Source organism: Ixodes scapularis, unplaced genomic scaffold (assembly GCF_016920785.2).
Source record: "Ixodes scapularis isolate PalLabHiFi unplaced genomic scaffold, ASM1692078v2 PGA_scaffold9__187_contigs__length_104089568, whole genome shotgun sequence".
Taxonomy (NCBI): Eukaryota; Metazoa; Arthropoda; class Arachnida; order Ixodida; family Ixodidae; genus Ixodes; species Ixodes scapularis.
Genome location: NW_024609884.1, coordinates 37201656 through 37229493, shown reverse-complemented (window position 1 = coordinate 37229493; position 27838 = coordinate 37201656). Strand labels below are relative to the sequence as shown.

At 48.9% G+C, this 27838-nt stretch overlaps 1 protein-coding gene across 6 annotated transcripts in view; it reads right to left on the bottom strand.

Moving 5' to 3' along the window:
• The window catches only part of LOC8029953 (zinc finger homeobox protein 4), a 418349-nt gene that overhangs the window by 149103 nt on the left and 241408 nt on the right, over positions 1–27838 (bottom strand). Inside the window, exon 1 of one of the 6 annotated variants that reach the window (XM_029973100.3) lies at positions 15560–15752. The exons of 4 other annotated variants lie outside the window; for them this stretch is intronic. The gene's annotated coding sequence lies outside the window, so the exon portion shown is untranslated. Of the gene's footprint in view, positions 1–14457; positions 14764–15559; positions 15753–27838 lie in introns of those variants that run through there. One more of the 6 variants, XM_029973098.3, reaches the window with a different exon arrangement.

Genomic DNA, 27838 nt, shown 5'->3' with positions numbered 1-27838 from the left:
TTAAAAAAAATAATCATCCACAATTTTCTCCAAACTTCACACGATGATCCCTTAAAAACCGGTAAATTGAACTATGTAAGGACGCGTTCGGTTATTTTGTTTTAAATGAGAAAAATAAACGTTTAGCCAGGTCTATGTTGCACTTAGCGCGGGAGGGTTTCTGTCCTAAGGATTAGTGGTACTCGCGCACTGCATGCCACCGTGGCAGTACCTGGTCGTATTAAATTCCCGATACCCTAAAGCACTAGAAATCAGTTACTTTTTTTTATTATTATTATTCATTAAGTGATGTCGCTGATAATGTTTAGGAAAGCTTAAAATTTCGGCGCGATCGGCACTGAGGGAGTTGTAATTTGTTTTTGTTAATTATATATGTTCGGAGAGCATAGACTTTGCCAGGGTGGCATATATACTTCAGTGTGAGTAATCTACTGACAAAATAGTTTGATTCGCATCTCTAGACGGTGCTGTACTCCGTTTCTAATTACGATGAACTGTATGGGACGTTATAGTATGGTGCCTGGAGCGCGTCTTCGACTGGTGTGTTTAGCGTCCTATCCCGCCCATACATCAAAAGTGGTCCCGATGTGGCAACAAATGACGCGAGTGTCATGCTGTTGCCTGTCGCGATCCTGGCGGTTGACCGTAGAAATGCTGGCAAAAAGCACGAGCGAACGCGAGTGTCGCTGTCGTCACGGCGTCCCTTTAGGCGTCCCAACTTCCGGCTGCACTAGCTTCCGTGAGCTGTCACAGTGGAAAGCGACCTGCAGCAGAACAGGCATCTGCTACATACACCACAACTGTTGGGACGCCACCAGGGTCGCGACCGGCGACAGCATGACACTTCTATGACGTCATCAGGCGGAAATTGAGGGACCACTTTTTTGGCCGCGGTAAACACACCAGTCGGAGACGCGTTCCAGGCACCATAGTTATAGGCCATCTCGGTCAAATCCACGTATAAAGGAATAAGGTGTTACTGCGCCTCTATCGAAGGTCACGTGACACATGGAATTTCGATGACTTGTGTGGCTCGCAGCATCCTCTGTGGTACATCGCAAGGTAAAACGGAGTATAGGAACAGGCGACGCTACGAAAACTTCTGCTATGACCGATGGCAGGCGTGGCGAGGGTAGAACGGTAGTAGGTTGCGTCTCAAGAAACAATAAAAAGGCGAAGAATAGAAAACTGGGTAGCGTCTTTAAACCAGCGTTGCGCCAGCGCGCAAGTGATGCTTCTGATGCTTGTGTAACGTCGGTGCACATTGGGTGATGTTTAAACCACGTGGCGGAAGGCTCCGTGCAGGCTCAAAAAAGGGGCTCCGCGGAGGAGTCGTATCTCCTTTCTCAATTATATAATGCAGCATGATTCTTTTTTTTTTTCCATAGCGATGGAGGCTCGTGTCAAGTAACATAGGTAATATAAACGAAAAGAAACAAGAATGCTTAGTTAATCACTGTCAGAAACTTTCATTTTATGGTATCGGTCCCATCTTTGAATGTCAATATCTCACAAGCCGGTGTTTATAGATACTTGATACTTATACCATTCCATAGCTGTGTAAAGTAAATATTATAGAAAACATTCAGCAATGCGATAAAAAATACCTCACAAGATAGAGGCCCACAAATTTCCCAGACAATCGCTCAATATGACATGACTGAAAGTTTTTATTAAACATACGTAACCTAATGAACAACTAATATTAGTTGGGACAACTTATCCTTCCCCAGACATTGTGTTTCAAAATTATTAACTTATTTTATTCCAGAGTTCTAGAAGAGCTAAAAACATGAACCCTGCGTACGCAAAAAACAAAGAAAAAAGCGTTGATGTCGTTTGTGCCAATCCACAACCTGCTTTGGGCTCGGCGCACGCGTAGTGATGACAACGTTAGTTTTAGCTCACGCAAAGCTTCTGGGTACGCTATTCTGTAATTTCCTAATGTCCTTACTTGAGCTATTTTCTACCAGGGATGGGCAAAATAGATGCAAATATGTATCGAAATACAAATACAATACTTAGTCAAAAATGTATTTAATTACAAATCTAATTACATTTCGAAAAAAAAGCACTTAAGTACAAGATACAAATACAACCAAATGTCTTTGGTCTCCTCCAAATACTTTTCCAAATACATTCCTCAAAATTTTCGACAGCGACTTCAGGGCACCAGCAACGGGTTTCCGGGTATGTCATTTTAATTTTGCATCGCACACTCGGGAGTAAGTGTGCGAGGCTCTAGTAACGTAATAGAAATATAATCACAAAAAAAAAATGTAAACAGCTTGGACGTAATAAATGAAAGAAGTACAGAGCTTCAAGCAGCTTTTTTTGTCGATTATGTTTTGGTATAGACCAACAAAGAACCGAGACGACCAAGAGGCGCAGTACTAGCTAGAGAATTTTTTATTGTTGCAACTCGCACCAGTTACGAAAATCTGGACGACCCGGGCATTTAGAATGTTCCAGGCAAAAATATGGATGGAAATCAGGCTGGAAAGCATCACAAGTTGTCACAGGCACTTATTTAGCGAGTCTGCCTGTGAACGTCGATTTCGTCACTATTCTTGCCCTGGACTAGCACCATAATCACAAAGTCACTAAACGCTTGTGCTTGATTGAGAGACACTGCATTCGGTGTAGAACGTAGTTTTCTTCCTGCTCTGGACAGTGCCTTTAATGTATTTTGCCCACAAAATTGCATTTAATTACAACTGTATTTGAAATACCCACGTTTTAGTATTTAAATACACACGTCAAATACATTACCCAATTTTTAATTAAATGCAAATGCAAAATACACAAAGTATTTGAAATACGTATTTCAAATACTTGTATCTTAAATACTGCCCCATCCCTGTTTTCTACTAACATTACCACATCGGCGGTGCACGTAAACGCGAGTCTTTATGATCGACAACTTTTTGTGTCGGAGATTTTTTTATTTTCCGTATCTTTGAATTCGTCTATGCTATAAATTAGGCAATGACATGAAAAATGTATAGTGCAAGAAAAATAGTAACCGTTTAATATATGTTCGGTCTTATAACACCAGCCTATCCTTCCGCCACGCCCGCCATTGGTCGGGACAGAAGTTTCCACAATGCCACACTCTTCCTTAGCGATGCCTGAATGCCTAAATAAATGATCAAACTAGAGGAGTGTCGTCAAACTACCCACATTAAAGTACTACCCTGTAAAGGTGGCAAAGCGTCCACATATTGAACCAAATAGAACACCCCTATGGCGTAGCCAGGGGCGGGGAGCGGTCTGAACCTTAAACACCCCCCCCCCCCCCCCCCCCCGAGAAAGTCAGCCAAACCTATATAGTATGCACAAACGTTAAGGTCCCCCCCCCCCCCCCCCCCCTTTTAGACGTAATCGACTGCAACGTAAACCTGGTTCAACTTTTTTTTTTTTTTCATTTAAATGAAGGGAATACAAAATAATTTTGACGATTTCGATTTACCGCTTCTCAAGGGTTCACTGAGTGAGGTTCGAAGAATACTAAGGACGTAATTTCATTTTTAATTGCCGCACGAATATTTCAAGATTTTGACTTCGATTTTTAAGATTATTCCGGTCGCAAACACTTGCAGTAGTAAAACGCCAATTCATTTTGTCAGACGTTCACACAACATAAAAATACTCGATACAAAAACTTTCCGCTCAAAAACCAATTTTTAAAATATGTAAACAATTCGCGAAAAATGCCTCAACGCGAAACAGTTGCTAAAGAAGCCAAGTTTGTCGTTTTGTTTACTTTTAGATATAAACTCAAAATGAATGTAACTAATTTCAGCAGACTAATTTGTGTGTGAGAGGGAGATAGGCATATTTATGGTGTAGCAAGCAATATTCTTTATTCTTTTAGGCTTCCGAGTTGCTTCAACGCACAATCGGGAAAGCCGTTGGTTCCACTTCCTCTGCGACGTAATTTTTTTGAGAAGAAAAAAAGAAAAGGAAAAAAAAAACTTGCAAAGTAAGGCTTGTCCCGTTGTGTGGGCCATGTTGTGCTACCTCATATAAAAATTTGAGTGAACAAAACAAATTGACATGCTATCCTTCTCTGAACACACCCTATGGAGAAAAGTATCGACTACTCATTTAACCGAAGTGGGTGTCTGGAATATGAAAGTTGGCAATTTTCTGCAAAAATAGAATAACCTGGTGGGAAACGTGAGATTTAACACTTTCAAAACAACAGATTAGTTGGGTGAAAAAAAAACAAAGACTTTTTGTAGCAAAACCAGAAATCCATTGGAGACTACAGTGTCTCTAGGCTGATTTCAATATTTGCTTTTTTTTTTAAACCGCTTATGCGAATGTTTTCGATGCATGCGTATATTGCTTAAATTTCCCGCAAAACGCAATCGAAATACAACCCGTTAAGTAAACAGGAAAAACTTGCTTATCCCGCCAATAATTTGACGGCGCATGAAAACAATGGCTTCCACTGTGTGTAGGTAGCGGCGTCCATACACTTCGTTATTAAAGTGCAGACTGCTATAACAGAAACGAGAATAATGCCGCGCTGATCGTATCTTACCCCATACACATTACTGGAAGAAAAAAAAAATTCCCGATCCCATTTAGAGGTGAAGGAAGCGTAGGATTGCGCAACGAGATACCTGATTACGACACACAGCGCGGCAAATTAAACCAAGATAACTTTAGAAAAGAAAGGTGGTGAAAAAGTAATCGGACATAAAGCATGCAAAACTAATCGCGGAAACTTTGTGACGTCGTGACAAATAAAACAAATATCGACGAAAACCGAAGGAAGCCAAGAGCTGCGCATGGCCAGAAGAGTATCATCGCCTCACAGGGAACGCAGCAGCAAGACCCCGATTTTCAAAGGCGGAAAAATGGAAAGAGAGAGATAAAGAGGCCGCTACAAGTGATACATGTCTCACTTGCGAGGAGAGCAACGGGCGCAGAATATAAGCCAGGACAGCGGGGCGGTCTGAACCAACCAAGAAATCAGAGAGGATTCGATTTCCCTGTTTAGCCACACAGGTTTCCAAAGAAACTGGATGTGGCGTCACGCAACAGCGCGCGAGTATTGCCCCCGCGGTATAGGGGAAAAAACGAAACAGCAGAGGGGGGCGTTGCGTGGACTCCGTCCGCTGTCGAAAGAGCTTCCTGGTGGCGGCCTTTAGGCGCACCTACCCCGAACCAACGTCGCAAGCAAAGAGAGGAGAGGGAACGCAACCCCCGTCTGCGCGACGCACAGAACCACGCACTTCCCAATGAAGAAGAAAGGCTGGCTCGGACATTTTTTTACGTTTCAGCGTGACCGCCTCGTCTCGGGGTTTAGATTATGACGTTCCCTAACCAGCTTAGCCTGGAAATACTCGCGCCCCGAGCGGTGTACGCTGGATTGCAAGGATCTCGGTGCCCAACAGCCATCTCGCGGTAAGCTGTCATAAACGCTGGTAGTGCCGCAGTCGATAACTCAAGCGCAGATGTATGAACCAGCCCTAAGGGTGTATGATGTAGCTTGTATGATATGACGGTGATCAGCGGCGGCTCCTCGCATCTTTACTGTAAACTTTCTAAAAATAAACACACAGACATAAAAAGGTTTTTAAAAAATGTTTACCGCGCACACGGCTTTTAGTGCGGCGCGGTACCATGTTGACCACATGCATAACCCGATGAGCACGAAGCTTTTCCGCTGTTGAAAGAAGTGATGCTATCATAGGAAAGTAATCGGTTTTGCACTGCGATGCTTTGCGAATGACGTGAGTGGGTAGCAAAAACCTCCCCGGGGCCAATTTTAGAGTGCATACTCTGCAGATTTAGAATACGCGGGAGCTTGCCATTCGGTAACATAACTACTTAGCTACCAAAAAGAAAGGACCGCATGGAGCGGATGATGATACATATGAGGAAAACTGCGCATACGAAATAAAGCTTGGATGACATTCAACGCGTTTTTTTTTTGTGCGTGTACCGACAAACCTCGCACGCTCACTACTCTCAACGTTCGGGAATGAAGCTATGTTACACAATCCTAACTTATTTTTACCGCTTGAACGTCCGTCTCTTTCGTTATTTATCTTCGAGTCGTGCAAACCGAATCACGCGTACACGGATCGACGTAGGCGACGCAAAAGCTCGAAAACATGCTTGAACTCGGTAGGAGTCACGTTAAAGCGGCAAACTTGTTTCAAATCGGTAATGAAAGGAAAGTTGGGCGAACGCAGTTGAGGGTGCCATAAAAGGGGACATAGTGTATCAATCAACAAGCATAACGCGTTCGTCGGTATACTGCGCCATGTTTCAGATTTTACATGCCAGTACTAGGTTGTGGTCTAGCGTGGTGACCATTACTCGTCGAGTCAGGATTACATCATGTTCGCCTTCCCAAAATATTTATAATGAAACTACACTGACCAGCATTACTTTGTGAGCTTTTCTGCACTGTAAAAATGTCGCAAAACAAAAATGGGTGACATACAAAACTGGAGGCATAAGCAAGCTGAAGACTTCCTCGACATTCCGAAAGCAGATAATTGAAGAAACAAGAAATAGCGTTGAACAACAATGAAACAACTCTACTTTTTTTACCTAGGCCTCTGCTTGGGGCGCCATAATGGCCATTTCACACGCCACAGAGAAGTGATATGAGGAGTACATAGTCAAACAAAGTACGTTTATCATGCTTCAGTTTATCTGGCATTGACTCCGCTTTAATTGATAGCAGCTTGTGCGATGCACAAGTGACGAGTTCTGACAAGAAAAAAAAAATCTGCTGCTTTTTTTTCCCCTATTTTCTTTGTGTGCGTGTGGAACCGCAACGATACCAATTCGAATACATCCAGGTGTCTCAAATACTTAAGACGGTATCAAGAAAAAGCCCAGAGCCACTCAGAGATGCCCAACAAATGTGCCTATCGTACACCACCTCGTTCGTAAACCCGCACCATACCTGTTTTTATCGCTGCCGCCGGAAGTCATTGCAATACTAGATATAACTTTTGTTTTTTCCTTGTCGTTTTACCACTCCCGTACGACCGATAACATCATGAAGGATCGTCTTCCGAGTACAACTGCAGTTCCTGGGGGTCAAAAGGTACTGCCGTTGTTTACTCGGACTGTATCCGACGGGTTGTCTCCTTGAAACACCTACTTGAGCATTTTCTTTTAAAAGCGTTACGCAGCCAAGGTACCAGAACGCATTGAGCAAGTTCGATATACCGTATGCTAAAAAAGGAACGCGTCTGCGTAGCTTACGAGTGATGCAGACGTGTTGGTAGCAGACCGTCCACCTGCTAGCCAAATTTCGACAGTGGCCCGATTGTATAGATTGATCAAGCAAGTCGTCAGTGCAGAACTCTACCTGGAAAGCAACTTTGCGGAAAATGCAACCGCTGGAACCAGAACTAATATGGTGCGAAGTAACCCCCAGCTTGAATTATTGATCCGTCATAGAGATTAATCGAAGGGCACGCAAAGAATAGGTCTTTAAAGTATATATATATATATATATATATATTTTTTTTGCTAACGAGGCAGGTTTAAAACAAATGAGAACTTGCGCAAAAGCTCTAATTGATCAAATCTAAACTTATACCTAGCAATTTCCCCAATAAAGACAAATGTAAAAATAACCACTTGTTCATGTTTTCACCACGTAACGCGAGAAGAAAAAGTTGATTTCAAGTATCCACTTTAGGCTTGGAAAGACGTCAAGTTACCCTCCAGCTTATGAGGTACACCTTTGTTAAGATATAACTGATAAACCTACTAATCTTGAAAAATTAAAGACATAAAAAAAAAACCCGTGAAAATGTTTTTGCATACCCTCCCTCAGATGGGTAATAATAATAAATGAGACAATGCAAAGGACGCGGACAAGGTAAGAAAATGGCCTTTACGAAAAGGCCTCGCTATCTCTCGTGTGATCAATGTGGCAACTGCGTCTGAGGGCCAAAGAACCAACACTAAACGTCGTCATATGAGAAACCTCAAGATAATTCTACGATGAAATAAAAAAAAAAAAAGAGAACGCTGGCGAGGCAACTTACACAAGGATGAACGAAACCTGATACAATATATTGCGGAAACACACGAAATAAACGCTCGTGGCAAGAGAAAAGAAAAGAAAAAAAAAGAAAAAAGAAGGAAGAGGTAGCGCCTAATTAGAATTGCGCGCCACACTATACGACCGAGCAACACTGAAAGCCGGAACCAGCGCATCAATGTGTACGCTATGCCAATGGAACTCCGGAAGAGAACTCTGAGGCTCCTATATATTACCGGGAGCACAGCACTCTGCTAACAGGTTGCGGTCGTGTGAGAAATACAAACGACCGTCATTATCAATCCGCAAGTTTCATGCGAAGAGACGCGCTTTCAAAGCCGCAGCGATAATGACGAGCACCTCGAGGGCCCTGTTTTCTTCCCCGATGATATCGAAGCCGCGAACGCATTAACTCGGCAGAGACGGTATTAATGCCAACGACGTCAACAAGCTCGGCCCTCTACGGAACTCGCTCGAAGTCGACCGACTGCGCCTCCATAGCTTTCGGTGTCAGCCACCGCCATCGAGACGCAGAAAAAAGAGAAATTAACATATGGTTACCAGAACACACGTCAGACTACAAAACCCAGAGATGCCCGAGATCATCGGCACTTTAAGCGCCGGAAGGAAAGGTACTTAAGTAAGGCTCTCAGGGCTGATAAGTGTTTTTCATCCCGTTTCTTGGGACATCAAGCAAGCGCGTCGACTGCCATCCAAACCGGTCGGGTCTCGCCGAGCTTTCACTGCTGGACAGTGAGAACCAGAGTGCACACGAAAAGAAATCAAAACAGCTGCATACCAAAGAGGACGTTTCCGCAGATCAGTTGTGTCTATACGAGCAACATGCAACAGTGTACACTTTAAATTTTGCACGCGCTAACCAAGCACAGTAATTACTGAACGAAGATGACACAAGCCGCCGCGGACATTTGACTTAAACAGCAAAATGCGAAAAAGAAAGAAAAAGAAAAGCTACAAAAATGGCCCGAATAAGTGCGCATGATCAAAGGTACCGTAAAAAGGGTTGAAGCCGTGCGGTTAACAAGCCTTGATAGCAATTGTTCTGAGCTGCAAAAGTGAGACATCCAGCCGAGCAAACAAAGGTCGAGATGACTTTTGGGAAAACCTAAGAGCGGTATATAGTGCCGATTGTAAATGGTGAAATGCCGAACACTATCCTTCTTTCTCGCCAGCTGCAATTCTTGAACCTGGCAAGAAACACCACCGTGCTGTTTCCAAACAAGCCTGCCCGCGTTTGCCCAGACCAGGTGCGGGCCAAAGTTTAGTTTTTGGCGACACAGCAAATATTGGGTCAACAAAAGAGATCCGGGCAACGCTGCGGCCGTAAGAACCCCCCCCCCCCACCCACTCCCCAGATTCCCCCCCCCCCCCCCCCCCCCCCAAGCCTAACCAAATCCGCCCATCTGCGCATGCGCAGTGTCGACAGCAGCGCCGCCGCAGTTGACGTCAAAGTTAAGTTGGTGTATACAGGGTGTTTTTTTTTTTTCTTCTTTTTTTTCCCGTGCTTTAGGCATTACAGATTTTTTTTCCCAAAAAACCGTAATGGCTACACTAATGCGGTGTGTGCAGGTGAGTTCTATACGGCCAGGTGGGCTAATCTTCACGATTCGCGTTTTGCCTAATGAAAATTTAAAATTTTAATTCGTGAAAATTAAAAAAAAATAAACATAATTAAAAAATGAATTACCAAATATGAGTTAATTAACCGACTTATCCCGACAATTAACTTCTATATATTATGACCCCCACTGGCTGTATAACCCACGCAAACTGGATTTGTTTAGCTTGGGCGGCTTTAAAGAAATAAGGGAAAAAAACAGTCTGTAAAGCCTAAAAAAAAAACACCCTATGTCAAAGCGATCATGAGATGTTCGCCTCGGTATAGATAGCCAAACGCACTCTAAATATTTCAAGCGGGAAACGAACCACGAAATCCTATCAAAAAGCATGCTGTATGAAACTATCTCGCCATTGCGTATACAAACTTATCCAAATCCGGCCGGCAATTTACAAGAAACAAACAAGACGGCAACCTTTCCCAGAAAAAAAAAAAAAAAGTTAACTTAAAGGATTAATTTTAGTCCAAGACTGGACAAAACCCAAAAGTGAAGTCGGATATATTTTTGTTTCCCCCAATAACGCTGCTTTGCCATGAATCTATCTGCCAAGTACTCAATTCGGCTCACCAATATCGGAGGTAATTCACACACAAGCATCGTAACTATCCAGAAGGTCAAGAGCGGACCCCTTAAAGCCTCGCTGACACTATTTGGACGCAAACGAGCGGGAACTGTGGCACTCGGTCGTTGCAGGCGCGATACTATTCCGTCGGCGCCTCCCAGGTTTGCACAAGCGCAAGGGGTGACAGCGCGCCTCGGAGAAGCCAGCGAGGCAACCGCTCCGAGCGCGTCGGCTTCTCGACCGGGGACTGGCCGGCGTCGGGGCGCCGGCCGAGCCAGGGGCAAGCGGCGCTCCGGTCGGCCACGCCGAGGGCGCATGCCCGGCCGCACATCGAACGCCGGCGCAGCGACCGCGTGGCAGTGGGCCCGCCGCCGGGCCTCAGACGCGGTCGTACTTTCCGCGGTTTCGACCGGGGCCCAGGCACCGCGCTCGGCCGGCGTGACAACCGCGGTGCCAACGCAGAACTTAGCTTCTCGCGTCTGGAAGGCGGCTGTACTGGCGCGACGGAAGTGGTCCGTACGCATACGAAACCAGGATCGGCGGACGCCGAGGATCGCTCAACTGGGAACGGGCTATCGGAGCCACCAGGTGTGACCCTGCTCTCGTTTACGGGAGAATAAAACCGGGCGAGGTGCCGCGCCCGCGGCGCCGTCAAGGTGCGATGGCTTAAAAAGGACGGAGGCTCGTCGGTGCAGTTAGAGGAAGGTTTCGTCGGGTATAGCATGCAGCTCCAGCAGATAACTGAACTGTCTGACGTCTAGTGCACACGTCCTGCAAGCGGCAAGACGCGGACGCAAGGATACACAGTAGGTATACGCCGAGTACGTGATCCAAATAGTCAGCTGTTTAACGGCGGCCAAAGAGCGACAAACTCCACTTACTAAAAAGCCGGGCGCCGCACTGACAGAGAACAAACTCCGGCCTCACGCAGATCGTCTAAATGCCCGTCGCTTCGCTCGACTTTTGCTGCATCTAAATTACGAACCGTAGGAATCAGATCGAAACACGACGGAGGAAGAACTGGGTGCGAAGCGAAAAGTAACCCCGATTCCAACGCTAACGATTTGTATTCACAGGAGTGAGAGCGCCGGGAATGTGGCCCCAATGCCCCAAACAGCCGGCCGCGTGGACAAAAGGCACCGCGACGAACTTGGGCCACCCCGGCGCGGAGAAGCGCACGGAGAAGGAACACGATGGACAGGTTCGTAACGGAGTCCGCGGAAAAAGGCACCGCCACAGATGGCCGGCCACGCCAAGCCCTGTTTGTAATTCTCGGCAGCTTCCGTTTCGGTTCCTGCTTTGAACCGAAGCAAGAGAAAACAGAAAGACGGCAGAGGGCGGCAAAAGAAAAGGAGAGGCTTGCCCCGAGCCAGAGCAAAGAGGGCAAGGAGGTCGGCGAAAGCAGGCACGCACAGCGCGCAAACAGCACGTGCAGCTGCCGCCTGGGCCGCCTTTTGTCTCACGATGCTTTCCCCCCCGCCGACGGCGCTTCCCCTCCAACCCCCGCGCTTTTGTTCGGCGCAAATTACCGGTCCTTTATTGGGCTTCCCGACAAAGGAGTTCCGAGTGTATTTACAAAACCTCACTGGAGAGAACATGGGCGCTCCAGGGATCTCTCTCTCTCCCTCGGAGGTCGGCATGCGGAGCGCAACCCTCGATGCATCGGCCTCGGAGAGGGCCGCGGAGTTCAAAACAAGCTCCGTGCCAGCGCCTTGTGAGGTCGTTTTGTAAGGCATTACAAAAGGGCCTCCCAGCAGCAAAAAAAAAAACGCGCAAAAAAAAAAAAAAAAAAAAAAATCGGCCGCGAGGGAGCGCTGTGGCGCGGCAGGCCCGAAATAGGGCGTGCAGAGACAAGCTCGACGACATGACCCCCGAAACGCAACCGGAGAAATAGCTAACATGCCGGACTATCGAACAGAGTTTTGAAACAAATCTCGCAAGAAACTTGTGGCATCAGAGAAGGCAAACAACGACCCCACTCCAACAATGCGAAGAGAGCCTCAAATCTGACGCGAAACTTACAGATGAGCGCACACACGACTTTGGCGGATCACCGCATTCCTGGTTAGCGCTCACAGAAAAGGAGCCTCGATGGATGTTTAGATTGCGGGTTTCGATAAACGCAAGTAAAACGTATGTTGCTGTAAACGCCAAAAAGATGGCTGCCCTCGGAGTAGCATCACTCGCTTCGTGCATTCTCATTGTAAATGCAAGGAGCGTTTGCTACAGTGACGACATCGCAGTCGAAACGGACGTTCTGTCTGCATGGAATGTCCTTTTGCGGTAACCCTAGATCCTATCGATACGAAGGAAAGGAGGTTTGAGCAAAGGAGGCAAGATGAGACGTGTCTCAGACTGAAAACACGACGAAAGACGAATCCAGCGCAAAGACATCACAATCGTTGTTAAATGAATGCTCCCTGCGAGTAAGCCGTAGCAGTGCAAGGAACTTCGACAGAGTTCAAGGTCCATCGAAAGAAAAGAATTACACATTAGCTAATGCTGCAATCGACGTCAACAGGGACAAAACTAAACAAACAAAACAATTCACAGCTATTCAAGGGTCGTTGAACTATTCAAAAACGTCATAGGCGTTGCGCTATCATTGATTGTGAATTTAGAAGTTTTCAAATAAAGAAAAAAGAAAAGTTGTGCAAGCGAAAGGAAAATAAAATACAATGCTCGAGGGAAGCTTGCAACACAAAACCATTGTTTGCAGGCAGAGTGCAGGCGAGCTGGATAGGACAGGGAATGACTTATTTGTGAACCCTGAGAAGGGGAAGATGAAGAAAACGGACAGGAGAATCATATTACGTATCAGAGAGATGGTGAGCACCCACTTGTGATGGCCATTCAATAACAATGAAAACTGCAGAAAATAAAACCAGGGAAATGTGGGAGTAATAGACTGGCAGAATATTACCAACAGCTTGTCCATAGTCGTGCGTCCCCGGTTGTAGGGGATTTTCACACCCCGGCCGCAAGAAATAACCCCCCCCCCCAACCAAAAAAAAAAAAGAAAAAAAAAAAAAGAAACACGAAAGTGGACAGAGTAGAATTAATATTCAAGACAAACTCTGCTACGTGCGAACTCAGCCTGGGTACAATCCATTTTGCAAACTAGGTCCATGTTAGAGCAATACGGGAAACCAACATTTCCTCCTTCTAAAAATAATAATAATTAAAATAAATAAACAAAAACTCGTGTTGGATCAACGATGTTCGAAAATATTGTCGATTTCCGCCGCCACCGTCGGGTGGCAGCACTTCCTGCCATATCGTGCCTTCATGTTTCGAATTGCTCCCCCGATGACAATGAAAACGGACTACTCGAAATCGGCAGATAATGACTTCGGGACAAAAACAATTATGTTGACAAAAGTGCATAGTGGAGTAATAGGTTTAAAACGGGGACCAAACAAATCACGACGCGTAAGCAAAAAATGCGATCGAACTCGAAACGTCGGCATAATAAGAGAAAGAGGTGCGAAACCTATGGAGTTACAGTAAACACACCACGGGCAGCGAGACCAGGCGTCAAAATTACGTCGCACAACATCAAGGCAAATCAACACGACGGTGACAACGCTACAAAAATGGAACCTAACGACTCCGTCAAAACATCACGTAAACACAAAGTCGGTACCCGCAAGACAACGATAAGAGTCAAAGCACATGTCCACACGCACACGAACGGAAGGGGATCCCGACTAGGGAACAAGGCCGACGAGACATATCCCTATGGAAGCCTACCTTGTCCCTAAATTCCCCAAATCGAAAGCCACGCGGTCGGCAGTCGCGGAATCGGGCAGCGTCACGTGGAGTGCGAGTCGCAGAGCCCAACCAGAGGTCTTGATCGGGCTCTGCGGCGTGGCAGACCAGCGTGAGGCCAATCTACAAACGAGTCATTGGAACGGAACTGACCAGGCTCTCCCGACTGGCATCCCGTGGACGGAAACGGCGAACTGCGAGACACCAGCGCGAGCGGAGCGGGCACCACGCAGTCGCGAGACACTCGATCACACTGCCGAAGGTCAGCGGGGATGCCCCCCGCGAGACGACGACGACCCGGTCAGACACAGCGTCCGGCGGGAGGCAGCCCCGGTGACATCGGCGGGCCGCCGTCGCTGGGCGCGTCGGTCCCGTCGAGTGGCGGAGCGGCCGTGGCGCCCAGCGGCGGTCCGGCGCGCGGGCCCCCGAGGAACGGGCTGGTACGTTACCGGCGACTCGACGTCGATGGCCAGCTAGGGAGGGAGAGACAGCGTCGTACAATCCCACGTGGGTCTTGGCTGACGGCCATACACACTGCTGCACACGGGAGCAGTCACGGCAGGTGAGCGCGGGTAGGGCACCTCACGGCACGGGGCGCCGCAGACGACATGGGCCAACGTTAATCCAGGCGCGGCGCGCGGCGTGCATCGACTGGCGGGACCGTGCGGGCGGAGAGCGTCGACACCTTGCAGTGCGCCTGCGCGCCGGGAACACGGAGCAGGGCAGCGCGCGCGGGAGCACTCTGACGGGAGACTGAGGCCAGGCGCCAAGGTTGCGCCGGAGAGGAGGAAAGGGGGTGGCGTAATTAATTCCTCCGGAGCGACGGGAGGAGGAGGGCGCACGCCGCGCACGCGGGCCAATCACAGCGCGCTCCGCCGTCCGAGCTCGCCGCCTTTCATTGGTCGCAATTATTTTCGGGGACGCGCCGCCAGCTTTGCTTTTGTTTTGCGCTTCCGTCATTATGCGCTGCCGCGCGCTAGCTTTCCCTGGCGCGCGCGCGCGCGCACGCCGCACGTTAGCGCGCGCCTTTCGGACGCAATCCGGATGCGGTCACGGCGTGTTCCTCCCGGAGCCGCTCTCGCGTCGAGGGACACGCTCGGTCCGACACGCGCGCACGCCCGCGACACCGAGTCCGACGCCGGACGTCTCGACCGAAACTCTCACACTATCAGTGGGGGGTGCACGGAGGAGGAGGGGGGCGACTCGCGTCGAAGGAGCACACAGGCCCACAGCACGACAACGTCACACGGGGCCAAAGTTGGGAGCCAGAAATCGCTCGAGGCAGACGCGGAAGTATCCGGCCAAATGAAGCAGGGAAGATCGAACAGCAAAACTGGACAAAGTGCGGCTGACACGATCGGGGGAAGTTCCGAGCAAGAAAGGGGCGTCGCGGGAGGGGTGGCAGGGGCAGCGGGGAGCGACTGGAGTGACGCGAGATGCCGCTAGGCACTTTTGCGCCCGTCAGCCTCGGGACCTAGGGAAACCGGAAGAGCGGCGCATGCAACCCGGGCGCGCGCGGGTCGCCCGGCGTGCACGGGCTCCCAGTCTTACCTCGTGGTGGCGGCATGCGTCCGGCGCAGCGTCCAGTGCAGGGGCCGCCTCGGAGCGCCGGAGCACGCGGGGCCCGGGGCCCGGCCAGTCCAGCGCGGCGCCGGGTTATCCGCGGAAGAGCGCCGGCCCAAAATCCCTGGCGCCTGCTTTAAATGCGGCCGCCGGAGCGCCCGCTCTTGTTGGGCCTCGGACGAGTGTGCGCCGGGAGCCCGCGCTCCTGCGCGGTTATGAGACACCGCCGACACCTAGGCCCGCGCCCGGGCTGGCACCGCCATCTATTGTCTCCCGCGGGCAACAAAGCCGGCGCGCGCACGCGCATGTGCAAAAACATGCAAGTTTGACAGATACCGCCGCCATATTTAATTCCTCCCTCCTCGGAGTCACCCTCCCCTGTTGAGTTTTTCCGCTTCCAAAACGGAGAGGAGGCGACGCGAGAGCGAGTGCGCTATTGATCGGGGATCGATCAGGCCGCCGGTTTTGTTTCGCCCTTAGTACTCTTTCCCGGCCGAGGAGGATGGAGATGGGCGCATTACGTCACTTCGTTACGGAAAACGCCGCGTGCCCCAGCGTCGTGCGTTGCACCTGGCGCCGCCGCCAGACCGCGCGCCACGCCGCCGGACCCGCTCCCCGGTCCAGTCCCCTCTCGCAACGCGGCGCCGAACAGTCATGTGTTGAGCACTGGCACCATGCGTCCATATAGCCATGTCGCCTATCGCGTCCAAAAGCTGACGGCGTCCAGTCAGGTTTAGTTTTGCTGTACGTCAGTCATGTAGAAACCGTTTCATATGACCACCCCTCTGCTACACTGTTTCAGAAATATTCGCAGCGTGTAGGCATATCGTTTAAGCTTAAGTTTTGAGTACGAAATATTCAATCGCAAGCATTTTCTTCTTCAATTAGAATGCTTATGGAGAAAAACGATCCATATCCCATGCGTAGCACCGAACTTTGGAACATTTATTCGTACAAAACAAGTTAAGGAAAACAAATGATAAAACGTTATAAAACTGCTGCACCTTAAAAAAAAAATGCAATATACGGCTTGAATGAACATGAAAAAGAGATTTTATGTTATTCTTTTTTCCTTTCTTTCTTTTTTATGCGAGCCGAGTTATAAAAAATGCAAAACAGCGAATTTTACAAGGACAGAGGAAGGAACTGGACAGGACGAGCGCTGACTAATGACTGAAAGGTTTATTAAACCACGAAGAAAACATAGAACAACACGACTCTCTAATCCGCTTTGTATTTTGTTATCATTTGTGGACATTATTTGAGCTGTTTTCTTATGCTCTCTCTCTCTCTCTCTTTATATATATATATATAGATATATATAGATATATGTTGTTTAAATGTGTTGTATATTCATGCTTCTAATTTGTTTTTTTACGAAGAGTGGCTTTGCGCAATGTATGATACTGTACGGACTGCCTTCTTTCTCTCTCTGAGAATATGAGCAGCATCACTAAATTTGACATTTGGCTCTACCTGCCGCCGCCACAATCTCAGTTTTCTCTTATCTTGTCAGAGTTGGGACACCGACGCCGAAGTTTCGCAGTTCCGGTCTCCACCAGAGCTGCAGAAACTGGAAAGTACGCCCAAGAGGCACGGCGGGCCCTTACCGCTCTGACTGACTGTCCGCGATTGGTTGCGCCAAGTGTTTGAAGCATGCAGACTAAACAAATTAAAACTACCCTCAGGGTGAACGTGTGGACAGTACGTGTTTGCGCTACGAAGTTGGCGCCTCCAAAGGATTCTCGAGAGGTCAATGCCTTGAGTACTTTGTAAAGTTAGAGGTATTTCACGAAACACCGTTCTCTTGCATGTACGACAGCGTTGTTAAATTTCTCAATGAAGTTCTAGAATCAGTAAAGGCCGATAGTGCTCCGCGTTCGACTTGGAGAAGTACAACGAGCAACTTGCCCGAGGAACACGAGCTCTTTCCTGCATGCACACGCTCTGCCAGGACACCCCGTTTACACCGACCCTAACGCATTCCGATATTGACACTGTGACAAAATATTTAAAAAAAAAAGTTCCGACAAGGATCTATTGAAAACAAGGAGACCCACTACGGACAGGTCATTGATGTATAAGTTAAACACCAGCTCATGTTTACAAACAAACCGGAGTGCCCCTAGCGGCACGCCACTGCCGCTGCGCTTGCGCGATGGAGTGTGGGCAAGAAGCACCGCGTCCCGCGTCGACAAACCATTGGAATGTCACGTTGTCGGCGTGAGTATCCGTACTCTTTTTCGCGTTGGAATTGTCGATTCTACGTCCTCATAGCAATGTCTTACCACTTTTGTCGCCTGAGCGAAATTATCGAGGCTCGTTACGCCGCAGAACTTTTGCGTAAAATATTTTACGTGTGGCGATTCATTCGCGTGAACACCGCGGAGTAGACGCAAAAACCGTGATGAGATTCTTCTCGTTATTTCCGGTCGCGGCGCCGCTCGTGCTGCAAAAGTGTAGACGGTAGCGGCGACGAAGCGGAAACGGACCCAGTGAATCAGGCGTAACAAGTCGGAGATGGCCACTGTATACCAATGATTAACATCTTGTATCTACTGTTCCACCGAGCCTGCAATTACTTCTTATCACAATCACCGTGTCAACATTTAGTCTACGGGCCACTTTTGTTTGAACGAGCAGACGACAAAAAGCAGACGCATTTGAAGGAGCAGAGGACAGTTCGAACGATTGATCAGGCGGCTGTTTGATCTTGAAGACGCACTGAACCCGCGGGTGGTCCTGACAACTTGGCGGTGTTCCCTCGTTCATGTTCGTACAAAACATAAATCTGACGGCCCCGACTATCCGTGAGTTAAACCCAAAGTGTTTCCCGCACAAGCAATTGTAGTTCGACGGCGTCTGGTTCGCCCTTTTCACGGCTACTATCCACGTTCTCGGACGAACGGAGGAGGCATAATACACGTGAAAACTGACCTTCCAACCTTTCCCGACTTTTTTTGGTACCGCCCCCGTCACGGCGTTTTGACGAGAAGGCAGGTTTTTTGTCCGGTTTCTTCCAAAAGAACACAGGAATGCATGCCTCGCAAGGTCACTTCCGCCCACAGCCCCAGACCGGAAGTGCGCCCTACGCGCCACCACCGCGGCGTGACGTAACAGAGATGAGTTTGTGTAGAGAATCACAAAAGGAACCCCCGAGACGAAGTAGACAGAACTTGTTCGGAGACGAGAAGAAGGATGACCAGTGAGCGGCTCGTCTGCGGTGTCTCAGAGAAAGCTGGGGGACGGAAGACAACAACAAGTGAAAACAACGAAAAGAAAAAGAAGAGAAAACGAGTGAATTGTCAACAGATTGGGCAAGAGAATGTGACACTCTCGCCGGGGGCTTGCACGGTCTCTTACCTACTGCCCCGAACCTCTTCGTCCGAGAGAAAGATTGCACGTCCAACAGCGAAATGGCAGTGCCCGTCAACTAGCAGCCCGTGCAACCCTTTCTCAGCACCAAAGGTTGCACCTTTAACAAGAGCAGCATGGGCGATTCATCATTCTCGGTGCACTCACGCTCTCACGAAGTCCCTGGTTCGCTCGAAAAGAACCGAGAAAAACAGAAGCGAGACACAGAGCAAGAGGGGAAGAGCAAAATCCAACGGGACAACTAAACGATAACGGGGCAAAAAGGGTGCAAACTGCGCTAGCAACGAAACAAACACCGACACGCGGCTAAGTCGCCTCCACTCGCGCCATCTCTCGGCCGGAGCTCGAACTGCAGCCGCTCCACGTGCCCCTCTCCTCTTCCGGCTTCCTCCTCTACGAATCAATATTTCTGCAGCTCTTCTGTCTCTCCCTTCTATAAATTTTTCTTCTCTTTTGCTCCCCATTTTTTTGTGTGCTTTACGGACGGTTTCTTTTAAGGGGTGAAAAAAAAAAAGAAAAAACACAAATCTACATAAAGAATTTTTTTTCGGCGGGAAAGAAAAAAAAAAGAGGAGAGGGGGTGCATTGAAACGCCGTTTTAGAAAGTTCAGTGGAGATGGCGACACCGGCCCACCACTATGGAAAGGAGCAAATTCAGATGCGCATTCACTATGCGAAATTTCGGTCACGGGTACGGGTCATGCGATCGCCCTTTACGAAGAAACAACTGCTACCTAGTGTTACTAGATGTTGCGTACGGATGGAGCACACTTTTAGAGGCCCCATTTCATCGGCCGTACTAATTGAAGAAGACTTTGATCACGCTCGGTGCGCGGAAGAGTAAGATTTGAAAATTGCCACGTGCAGGCACGCCGCCGAAGCGCCGCCAGTGTCGCTCCTGTCAACCGTTTTCATCGGTGGCGCCACCTATTTTGAGAGCTTGAAACTACGTTAGAGCGTTCGTGGCCTCCAAGATCCGACGGAGGCCATGGAGCGTCGCTTAGCGTCTGATTGGTCCCGAGCCCGACGCGAAGCGCGCAGCGACGCATTGATTGGAACGGAGTCCAAGCCGAACGGTGACGTAGCATTCGTGTCTAATGCAAAAACGCGAAAAAAAAAATGGCGGTCTCGGGTAATTGATTTAAAACCAAATAAATAGCGTCTTTTTTTTTTCAATGGGTCTATTACGGGGGTATTACAGGTGCACAACGTGATATTGAGTGGTTTTGCCACTAGCCGAAATCTCCTTCGAATGCATAAAAAAAAAACAAAAAAACTAACATTCGTTTGTTTAGCTTTTATTGAGAGAGAGACCAGCCCTTTTTTGTTCTACTTTCATCAATTTGAATCAGAGTTGTACGTAACTCGAGACCAGGAATCAAATTACTTGTACAGTGACGCCTCGTTAATGTGGACACCTCCGTTGCCGTAAAATATCGTCCACAATGTGAATTGTCCATAGTAAGGAGATAAAAATGCATGTATTTTCCCAGTTTGTCCCCAAAAGTGGTGTCCATATAGCGGGGTATCCACATTAACGGGGTTCATATTACCGAGACATGACTGTAATAGATAACTTTTTTGAGTGATTTCATAATAACTGGAATCTATTTATTACAAAGTAATCGCAAGAGTAATCTGATTACTTTTGAAAATATGGCAATAACCTATAACCGTTATTTGTTTTTTCTCCTCTTTCTAACGGCGCCCTTTGTTTGTACATGTCTCCTACCAAAGAAATCCTCGAACCAAGCCTACGACATGAGAATGGTTTGGCAAACTTGGCGGATTAAGAAGATAAGTAGTTTATACGTCGGGGTGATTCTAATACAAAAATGGAAAGTGGAAGAGACCCGTTTCAAAAACGGCCGAAAAATCGGTCATCGTGAAAATCGGAAGTAATAGACCGATCTCACTAAGCGTTCAGCGCATGAGTGATGCAGCCATAACTTTAGTTCACAGGAGGCAGACGGCAGTGCACGAAACGACTCGTGCAATCTCGTGCTGTTCACGCGCGGAGCTCCAGCGACGTTGTCGCACGTGCGGAAAAACTAAAGTTCTCTCGATGCATTGCGGTTGCGGTGGCGTAGCCAAACTGGCTGGTGAGATCGGTCTATCGGAAAATTAAAGCCGGGGTCACCCTGCTTACATCATACAAAAGACAGTTTGCATATAGATTTGAACGCGAGTCACTGCGATATCCCTGCTTCGAATGCAGCATGGCAGAGAGTTCGAGGAGAAAACTTGGCACGCGGCATTCGAACCACAGATATTGCAATAACACGCGTTCTTTCTTTTTTTTTTTTTTACGGGTCGTTTTGTATGACGTACGAGGTGTGATAAAAAAAAAGATCCGAGTCTGATTTTGTAGCGTAAAAAGAGAGGGCAGCAGGGTGATGCGCGCGCAGCAGTCGAAGGCAGGGACCCTCCTCCGTCATTGCGCCAAAGAGCGTTCCTCCGTGAACATTTGGAACTGCGCTACACGAGTTTGCCTGACCAGATGCGCGAGCATAATGGCGATCTCTTGATAGACTGCAAACCAAAGCGAGAGCAAACATCAATTTTACGTCAAACTTGGAAAATCTAAAGACCTCTGAAATTATTTAGAAGGCCTCCTATGTCAAAAAAACACTGAGGTGTGCAAGGTGTTTTGAGTGCCATTCGCGCTTCAGGAGCGGCAAACATCGCTGAAAGACGAAGAGCGGTAAAACGACCTTATCCGACCTCCCCTTGACTTCAGTGACGTTCTGCCATTCTGGAGGCGCGAGTGCCACTCAAAACACTTGTTTTAGATTTTCCGAGTTTACCATAAAATTGATGTTCGCTCTCGTTCTCGGCGGTAGCGTCCAGATGCTTCGATGGCGTCCTCTTATGGCTCCCCTTCGTGACGTCACGACAAGGATTTCCGTCGCCGTGACGTCACGAAGTGTAATCCTGGGTACTTATCATTAGTTGTGAACGAGAAGTTCAACGGTGTGTGTAAAAAGCACGGTGGCAGATTGGAGTAATCGGGTGTTTAAACCAAGAGTCACAGCAAATGAAGCACATGACAGCCACACGGCACCGTTATTCAATAAATTAGGAATCGTTCCAATTTCGAATTATTATGAGTACAAACTTGCCCTAGCATATAAAGCAGCGATAAACCCACCCGGGAAATAGTCCTCTTCCTCTTTCTTCCCTTCACCCACAAAACACCTCGTATGCCAGCTGCCATGCCGACGCCTGGACGGTCCCGTGCTCGAGAAGAAACTACCGAAAATCAGATGGTGAGATACCAGCTGCCCAAAATGTTCAACTATTTTTTATCGCGGAATATTACAATTGAAAACTGTTCCAACAAGCGCATTCTATCTTTACTAGTTTCGTGAGAAACCTGATTGTGCACTCTTGAGAGCGGTTTTGTTTTGAGTGCCTCTTTTGCTGTTGCTGTTGGGGGAGGAGAGGGCACTGTCAAGCAGTTTTGTACTGCTTTTTTCTCTCCTCCTTCTCTTTTTGTATGAAGAGGAATAAAGAAACTTGAAACTTGAAACAGCAGAAGTCTGACCTAACTCTTATTTCCGCTGATAAAAGCAAAATTAATGCAACTAAAGCCGTCATATTGAGCGTTTAACCAATCATATGCCGACCACAGCGGCGCTTCTAGTCGTGCACGAGCAAACAGCTGCGGAGGCGGAGTTTCGTCAAACACGTTATCGCTCCCTCTCACAGCGCCTCCTCTCTTAGGCGAGCTCCCCCTGTCGGTGACGAGGGGACGCGTTTTGGTAAAGATGCCTGTTGTCCACAACGTATTAGGCACTAATAAATTGTTTCACTTCCAGTAAGCGTACTGTTGCTCTATGAAGGTCCCTCTAACAGGCCGTGCTGAATGTGAAGTACATTTGTGGGGATTACGTGCTTTTGACGTACAATCGAAATCTCGGTTACACGGCGCCTTCTCCGCCAAAAGAAAAGAGCGAAAGAAAATATAAGAACAAAAAAAAAAAAAAAAACAAGCAAAAGGTAGGCCCGCTCAGAAGAGCGCAGAAACGTCCTAAATGGCTCTCCGAGACGGATCTGAAAGGCTAGTGACCCCCGTAATGAAAAGTGCCTTCTCCCCAGCGCTGGTAGCGTCTTGTGTACACGCTAGAGACACTAATGGAATCGTGAAAACATACTTAGGCGCGCCGCTTAAGGCAGGCACATTAGGGCCGCTCGCACTCCTAAACAGGTATGGCTCTCGCGACTGGAGCGGGCGTCCATAAGTCACACCCAGGCAGAGAGCGTCGGCTGCTCCGGGCGGCGCTGAGACAAAAGGGGCTGGCGTTGTTCGGCGGCGCTCCGCGAGCGGGCCTTGGGACGAGCACGTGTGTGCGCATGGAGATGGCCGCAGATAGAGAACCCGAGCAGCCCGTCGAGCGTCAAAGCCGGCCGAAAGAGAAGTCGGGAGACCAAAGCTGGAAACCCATTGCTGCTTCTCATTGGGCGGAAAATGACCAGTCATTAGGCGCTTAAGGAAACTTGGAGGACGCCCGAGTCCTCTTCCCATAATCCCGGCCTCTCTCTCTCTCGTCCCCCGCCGCTTCTGACGTCCTTTGGTCTCGTTCGCTTGTCGACCATTCCGAAATTGCCCTTCCTCCACCCGCTCTCTGCCACTCGCTCTCGGTGCACCTATACGCTCATCGTTACATTTTATAGGATTTTCGGTTCCGCTCGGCGGATCTGACCTTTCTGAGGGTCCTGCGGGGAGCGAGACAGAAATGGCCGGCGCTGATTGCATAAGGCCAACAATCGCGTCGCAGAGGAGCGTCGCTGCCTCTAGGGCGCTGCTTTCGTCACACTCCACCTAAGCAACCAAGCCGAAACCATTGGAGAAAAGAAAAAAAACTAGAAACAGGCGAAAGACAGCCAAAGCCCATTTATGTGGTGGGGAGTTAATCCCTACATCTGGGCATGATACGGTGGCAGAGCGCGGTTCTCGAAGGTTTGGCGCGGTATAGAGATACACGCGTCATTGATTAAATCGCCAAATCCCCTTTGTTTGTTCCTCGTACGCTTACAAAGAAAGCCACCTATAAATAACAAAGGAAACGGAGCTGGTTGCCAAGACCCGCCGCCAGGAACTTGGCACGCGCATGGAAAATATCTCAAGGTTTACGCAGATGCGAGAGGATATCTGTGTGATCAAAACAGTTAAATGTTAGCCCCACTATTCTGCGATTGAATGAAAGTTGGTGAACTCTCGAACTCTTGGACACGTACACATGCGCGCGAAATTCGGCAATGCGTGGCGCTCCTCATATAAAAGTAAACTTCTTTATCCAGAAAGAGGACAAAAGCGACGCAACATACTCCGTTACAACTCAAGAACAAGCAGGAGACGGAGTCCTTCCCTCTTTCCACATTAGAAGAGCGAAGGCTGGAGAGGAGCAGAGCTGACTCCAGCGTTTGCTGTGCTAATCTGGAAAGAGGAATGGGCTCCCTCCCACTCCTGCTATTCTTGAGTTGCAACGCAGTATAGAGATCTCGTCGATTTTTACTTATGGCGAATTCCACTGATCGTTTTGGAGCGCGCCGGGATCGACTTTTCTGGAGCGATCCTATTTCACTGGGCGATCGGGATCGAGACGGACGTGTTTCACTGGTCGTTTTAGATTAGCTCCTGCTCCAGATCTCGATCTGAAACCGAGAAAAGTCGCTCCGCCAAATTCGGCGGATTCAACCGGAAACCAGCCAGGCCAGCCCTCGGCGCACACACGTGACTTCCTTTCTCCTGGGGCATCTCGCCTGATTTCGCTCATCTCGCCTCAGAAGAATTTGTAATGGCCGCTCGGGAGGGGCCGCCTGTACCGCCCACCTTACTGCTGCTGCTGCTTGACGACAGTTCGTCGTCAAGTTGCTCGAGCAGCTTCCGGCATTCCGGCAATCTTTGCTAGACGCTCCTGAGCCATTCCTGCCGCTCGTGCGTCAAACACGTGTTAGCGCCGCGACTGCGAAAACATCTTCGAAACGACCGCGGCGGCCGCAGGAAGGGGATTCCCGGGCAGGTGAATGACGGGAAGGCATCCGCCGATCCCGGAGCAGTGGTCACGTTCCAATGGGGATCCGTAGGAGGCGCGAACCCCGTTCGGATCGTGTGCTCCATTCCGGATCTGGTCAACTGATCCAAGCGCGCTCCAAAACGCCCAATGGAATTCGCCATTAGCTAGTTTCTGGAGTGATTTGGAGCAATATCGCTAAACCCCGGTTCCCAATATGGAGTCCTACACTTAAAAAAAAAAAAAAAGGGGGGGGGGATCCCAGGCGTCTGCTTTCTCGCAGATCACTCGGAGAGTCAATCAGTGGAATGTACAGGGGAAACTCCGCAAATGAAGAAGAAGCCGGAAATAAGCCAAAAACTGAAGTCAGCAATGTGAAACTGAGCATGTCGCGAGCGCCATCTATCGGACCTCTTCGGCTGCTGAGGTCAGGGTGACGAGGCGCAGCAACGCGTCACCAAGCAAGATCCTGCAGGTGCGGAGATCACTGTGGGATTAACTCGAGAATGACCCCAGCTCTCTGCTGGGACACAAAAGAGCCAAGCTGCAGCCTGCAGCAAGCCCCCGACGCGCCCTTCTTTGCATTCGTGAGCGCTTCGTGCAAGCGTCGGATGGATAAGCCCCGGGAAACAAGCACACCTGCGCAGCGTCAGGGACCGTCCGCATTAGGGAGTTTTCGTAGACCGTGTTTCCCCCTCCGCTAAGCCCTCCGCAACGAAGCAGCCGCTACTGCGCCGGCGCGGCGATGGCCTTGACTGCAGAGTTCCGGCTAGCGTAGCTGGTTGCGGAGAGCGTTGCGGGACAGCGGAAACGATCTACGAAAACTCCCTATTTTTCCCCTCTTCGGGAAGCGCCGCCTACGGACATTCTTCCTTTCCCGCCGCAAGAGGCTTATAAACCGGTCTTGTCTCTCTGTGTCCTACTCGGTTGCGACTCCCCGAGTCATGAGCCCGGTCGCCACTCCAGCGAGTCGTCGGATGACAGCGGCCTTGCCACGCTACCAAAGAGGCGCTAAAGCTGGGCGCCGCGACACCACACCGACGCCATAACATCAGGCTGAGCGTCACATCTCAGACTTTTGAGATGCCCACCTCACTTTGCGATAACAAGACCATCTTTTAAATGCGTTAGCATTTATTGCCCAAGGTGCATGCAGCCGTCTTTGGTTCGGACGGTCGCGGGTTATACTGGACTGGGTTCGTGAGGCTGCGGCGCGTTTCCTGTGCTCTTTCGTTCCGTTCGTTGGCTCGTTACGTCCACCTTGATCATATTAGCGAGTTTTAGTAGACCGTGTTTCCCCCTCCGCTAAGCCCCTCCGCTACCCGGAACTCTACAGCCCGGCACTGCGCCTGCGCGCTATCGGCGCACAGGCGCAGTGGCGGTTTCTTCGTAGCGGAGGGCTGGCGGAGGGGGAAACACGGTCTGCTAAAACTTCATATTAGCGAGTTCTAGTAGACCGTGTTTCCCCCTCCGCTAAGCCCCTACGCTACTCGGAACTCTACAGCCAAGGCCATGGGCGCGCAGGCGCAGTCGTGGTTTCTTCGTAGCGGAGGGTTAGCGGAGGGGGAAACACGGTCTACTAAAAGTTCCTATTGTCGAAACAGCGCAGCGTCCAATTTCCCTCGCTCTTACGGGGGACGCGACTGGCTCGACATGAGGTGCGGTTTACCGCGCATGCGTCATCGTGCATCTCCCAAATCTCTCGGAAGCTCGTGGTTGTCGTGTTGTCTGCTAGCTCATGGCCACTTTTAAACCGTACTCACATAAAAAAAGAATGTCTACTAATTAGTGCACGAATGTCTAAAGGTTTAAGAAGCTTCCTGCTTATAATACTTCAGTGCAAGATCTACATTTCGCGAACGCCGGGCGAACGGTATGCGGACCGTAGCCGGCTATCGACGGAACTTTGGTGACTGCATCTGAAACCGCCGACGCCCGGGAGAACAAACTGGCTCTCCGAAGACAACAGTATGCACGGACCGTTGCGAGGTTGGAAATCCCACCCCTCGCTGAGTCGGAACCCCTGAACCACACAAGCCCTCTTGGCTTACGTGGGTACAGAGCGAAATATATTTAAAAGGAAAATAAATTGTATTGTATTACTGTATTGTAAATACTAACTTATATATCGTTGGGAATCGGCAGCAATTTCGACATAATTTTTTCTTCCTAAGGTACGCAGGCCTTGACGATAGGTTCACAAAAATTCCACGGACTAACGGAAACAACAACCAAACAACAAAAAATCCTTCCATTTTGACACGAACAAGATCCCGTTCGCGATTCTCCTTTCCTCTTCGAGTGGGCCAACTCGAAACCATTTTATGTCCCTACAAATGGCAGAACAAGGAGTTCAACATGTGTTTTCACGCTGCCGGGTCTATACAACGCACGCATACAAACACGCAAACAGAAAAAGCCGTGGATCATTCGGAGACCCCCGCTGCGTCATGAACGGCAGGGTAAGAAAAAAGTGATAGTGGTCGTGGACTTTACGACGTGTTCATCAAACAGGTTTCCCATCAACAAAGCAGTATATCAAGACCCGCTGTGCGCCGAATACGCACGCCCGGCAAGAGTGACCAGCAGGTATGCGGAGAAAGAAACAAGGTAAAAAAGCAAAGAAAATGAAGCAACAGTTCCAAATCCTCTCATGCGGCCATTGGAGACGAAAGTTGTATGTTATCGATCGTTCAACCTTCCTTGAGGGGTTGCGCAAGGTTGGCACGTTCGTGCGCTAACAGAAACGTACATAGGCAAAGGAAGATTTTTGGAAACAACGTGCCAAGGTGATTTGCGTCCGTCTGGGCGCTTGCTCCCAACTCAACACTCGGCGCTTATGAATAAATACTTTCACTTAATATTAAATTTCTTA